A 4,433-nucleotide genomic window follows, 5' to 3' on the forward strand; every position below is an offset into this window, starting at 1 on the left:
TGTCCATTTTTTAAATTCATATTAACATTATTTCTGCAATAAACCAAAGACTCTCGACTGGCTTTGAGTTTTTTTCACAGCTTACACAGAATAACATTTAAAACTTGATGATGCAACTAGAGAATCTGAAGGAAAAGCTATGGAAATGACATCCTCCTCAATGCAATTACCTACAGTGTTAAATTCACTGATCTGTTTTAATGTAATTGTGTTTGTGCTGGACACAGACAGGAAGGAAAACATCAACCGTCACTGCTGCGTGATGTTTACATATACAAAACGATGGATTGGAATGTTCAAATTTATGCAGACGAGCTCGATGATCTCGTGTTGGATTAGTGAGACTCAGACAGACGTCGACTTTTGAAATTTAAAATGACGTTTTCTCTTATATCGGCGTGTTGGGCATGTTAGAAAGGAAAAGCACTGTCAGCTGAGCAGGACATGCATGAGATGATTAGTGTGGAGCTGATATCTTGTCAGGCCTTCAGAGCTTCCTCTTCGAGGTCACAGCTGCACAAAGAGTCGTTTTTTTATGTCTAAACAGACTCCAAGGATGGCACTTGGCCACCTTGTAGCCAAATAGTCACTGAAGGCAGTGAAAAATAGACAGAAATCCCTAAAGCAACGTATCAAAATATATCTGTGCTAACAAGACGATATTTATAGAAGCTATTCTGGGTTTAGAAACCAGAGCAACACTTCTATCCAATCCAGTGCTTGATGCTGTACAACTTTTCTGATCTTTAAGAAACAGTTAGAGCCGCTTTAGACTTCAGAACTTTAAAAAGAGCAACTCCGCCACAAATATAGGATGGATTTATGATGAAGCCTAAATATGAAAGGCTACTAATGGAAATCTAATAGTTTGATAAGAGATTTCTCACAGCGTGAAACTTTGGCGCCCTTTTTTTTCCTGCAGAGCAGCATCCAGGCTCTCTGCTGAAGCTCTGTGACTCAACATCATCTTAACATAAGGCCATTACGATGACAAGCAGAGGTGGGAGGAAAGAAGGCAAGTGATGAGCGAGAACCGGATCACAGCTCCTTTGAAGGCAGCTGAGCCAATACCTGCAGAGCCCAGTGGAGCGGGGAAGTGGCTCAACCCTCCAAGGACTCCTGCACAGCTCGACTAGACTTTCTCAGCTCAAAAAAAAAAAAATGCCAGAACCGAGGAAGATGTTTACAGAAACTCTCAAACAAATGGTTTTTAAAATAGCAGAAGAAGACCTGCCCTGACTGAGAAGTGTGCTCACTCATGCTGGCGTGAAGGAGGAGCAGGAAGTAGCTCAACGTCTTGCGTGTTTCAAACCCTGGAGCGAGCACAGCGGGCTGCTTTAATGTTGCTGAACAGGAAGAGAAACGCCGAGACTGAAGTCTCAATAGAGGAAGTTTAATTGTTTTTGGTGACAAAGCCCAGAGTGAAGTTACAGCAGTCGTATATCACAACTCAACAAGGAATGCATCCTATGCATTCCCAGAACCAGGAGAATCATTTTTGCAAGAACAAATGAGAAGAGTCCTTTCATTTTCGTTCAGCGTTTGTGAACACAGTTGTACAAAGACGAGCGGGGAAATGCACAACCAGGTAGAAGAACCTGAATTTGTTGCGCAATGACTCTCCTCGAGGGAGTGCCTCGTGGGATCTGAAAGCACAGCCGGTTTCCGAGAGCTCTCCAGACCACTCTAAACATTGATATCAGCAAATATTAAGGGTGTAACCATTCACTTTAACAATGATTTGATTCGTATCATAATTTGTGGTTGGTGATACGATTCATAGTTGATATTTGTTCATTTTGAACGATCCCATTTACTGATCCAGGACATCTTTATCCAAAAAGTTCCACCAGTGTGACTCAGAGATAAATACCAAGTTTTCCTGATTCCTTGTATTTTTTGCAAGATAATTGATTAAATGTGTGAACAAAGACGAAAACAAGAATGGATGTCAAATCCATTCACAGTTTTGTTGGATAAAGTTCAGCACACAGTTGTTTTTTCACATCAAAATAATACAAAATGAATAGAACATTCTACCACTCTGTATGATCACGTCTTAGCTGAATTCTAAGTGTTTCCACACATTGGACTGTTTGACACATTGGCGTGTTTGTCTGCTGATGTCTCAGTCCAAATGGTATTCTCCAATATTGATTATAATCAACTTATGTCATTTTGAAACAATTTATAACGGTTTAGGTCGATTCAATTAACAACTTGTCTAGGACAGATCCAACGATCTTTGCATTCATCGATTGTGCCGATTAATCGCTACGTCCGACTCTAAAATATTTGTTTGAGAATTCAACCTAAAGAAGAATAAGTTTAAAACTAAATAATAAAAACAACAAATCAACTGTGTTTCAGTGATTTCTTTCTTCAAAAAAGTTGATTGCATCAAGGACAAAGTGCACTTTTATTGACCCGTTCATTGAAGCACACTTGAGACGATGAGGCTGAGTGGACACAAAGCTGCTGCAACACTGTGGAGATGAGTGATCTGACATAGTGACAGGACAATTCCACACTAAAGGTGATGAACTGAACGGGTTAACAGGCTACAACCAACAAACAAGAACTGCATGAAGAAGAACCGTCCACTTTTTAACAACTATTTCCCTACATTTCTAAGACGACTTTCGAAGACTTTCACTCTGATCGATGTGGGGGAGGAGTTTCCTTTCAAAAGCACAAAACATTGAGTGTAAAAGACTTTAGGGTTTGGGGAATGCCTGTACAATGAATCAAAAGTGCATTGACACCTCCTTTAAAGCTTGTGCAATACGTCTATCACAAAGGTGGAGTATGCGATAGACAGAAAAAGTAATAAAAAGCCCAAGCACAAAAACTACCTACATATTTCTTAATTGTTGTCCATATTATTTTTGGCCAGTACTTCCAAAATGGTACATAAATTGTTCTTTGGTGAATTTCCCTGACATACACGTTCTTATCTGTCTCCTATTGAGAACAATTGTGGAATAATTTATGACTTTTATTTAAATAAAACTGCTGCACTGCAAATCCTTTTGTTTGTCTACTCCAAGTGATTGCAATTCGGATCAATAATATCGCAACTTTTCCTCGTATCCCTAGTAGAGCTGCGAATCACCGGGTACCTCCTGATACGATCCGATACATGGCTCACGATATCGATGATATCACGATACTACAATAATTGGTAAAAAAAAAATCCTCTACTTACTCACAATATATAGAAGAACTTACATTTTTTGGAATAATATATCCCCATTTATTTTCTGGCTTGAACACAATCATAATAAACAACTTTTGCTTTATTTTTTTCAACAAATAATTGACACTTTTGTGTAACATTACCGAAATCAGTGATACTATGTCTTTGACGAGCATTGACACCAATTAAATCAGTGTCACTGGAACATTCAGTGAAACAAAATAGTAAAAATGAACAGCAGCGTCACTACTTAGTGCAAAATTGTTGTAAACAACAGAACAAAAATTAAATAATTGAAGTAGCTGCCAGACACACCGTCTACCTCTGAAAGAACGTCTCACAAAGGAGGACAAATAACAATTTACAGCCTCTTCAAACAAAAGTAAAAGGTCAATACTTGGTGAGAACACATCGAGAATCAATCGCAAGACTAAATATCGCGATATCGATATTTTGGCCCTCCCATAATCCCTAGTTCATGGGTTTATCCTGCGTGCAGCCATCTTTGTCCTCACACAAGAGAAATCTTGCTGGAAGATGAGACCTCATCCTGTGTTAGAGGTAGTAGGAGTACAAGTTCAGTCAAGGGGGTTTGGGTAACAGTATTGAGACGATTCTCTGAACGTGAAAAAAATTCTCCATCCTACAAAAATAAAACCATCTAGAGACAGCTTTGAGAGTGTCAGCCCCCTTTTAGAAAAGTTTGAACCACAAGAGAAGCATCTGCCTTCATCGTCTTCTTGCAAACATGCAGCACTTTGATGCAATCGTCCAAACTCAGCTAATACAAGATCTGATTTGTGGATGCGTCTGGTAAAAGATTCTGTAGATAAGGTGATCCCACTAACTAGACAATGCATACACATCAAGGTCACTTCTCCACCCGCAAACAGCTTCAGATGCTTCCCGACACAAAACGCAGAAGGTCATAGAGGAAGTCCTTGATCATTTACAAAGTCTGTGGTTTTGTAGCAGAGCGGAAAGAGTCATTTAGCAGCCGCACATCAGCCCGTACTGACAGGCGCCAAAAACAACAAGTACATCCAACACCCCCCCCTCCGCTCCAGCTTTCAACATTTTACGTTCACAAGGAGCCTGAATGGACCCCCCCTGAGGCTGAATGAGCCCAGCAACAGGGACGAGGGTATTCCCTCTTTTTAGCATGCGTCTACAGCACGCTCGCACAAGGCAGGAAGTTCACTGCTAAAAGTGAAAGAGATATTATCTGTGGCAA

General features: G+C 40.0%; 1 protein-coding gene across 1 annotated transcript in view; it reads right to left on the reverse strand.

The window, feature by feature from the left end:
* atp2a3 (ATPase sarcoplasmic/endoplasmic reticulum Ca2+ transporting 3) overlaps nt 1-4,433 on the reverse strand; it is a gene marked incomplete in the record, with an annotated part of 52,712 nt that overhangs the window by 46,875 nt on the left and 1,404 nt on the right.

The sequence above is a fragment of the Oryzias melastigma genome, linkage group LG14 (genome assembly GCF_002922805.2).
Source record: "Oryzias melastigma strain HK-1 linkage group LG14, ASM292280v2, whole genome shotgun sequence".
Lineage (NCBI taxonomy): Eukaryota > Metazoa > Chordata > Actinopteri > Beloniformes > Adrianichthyidae > Oryzias > Oryzias melastigma.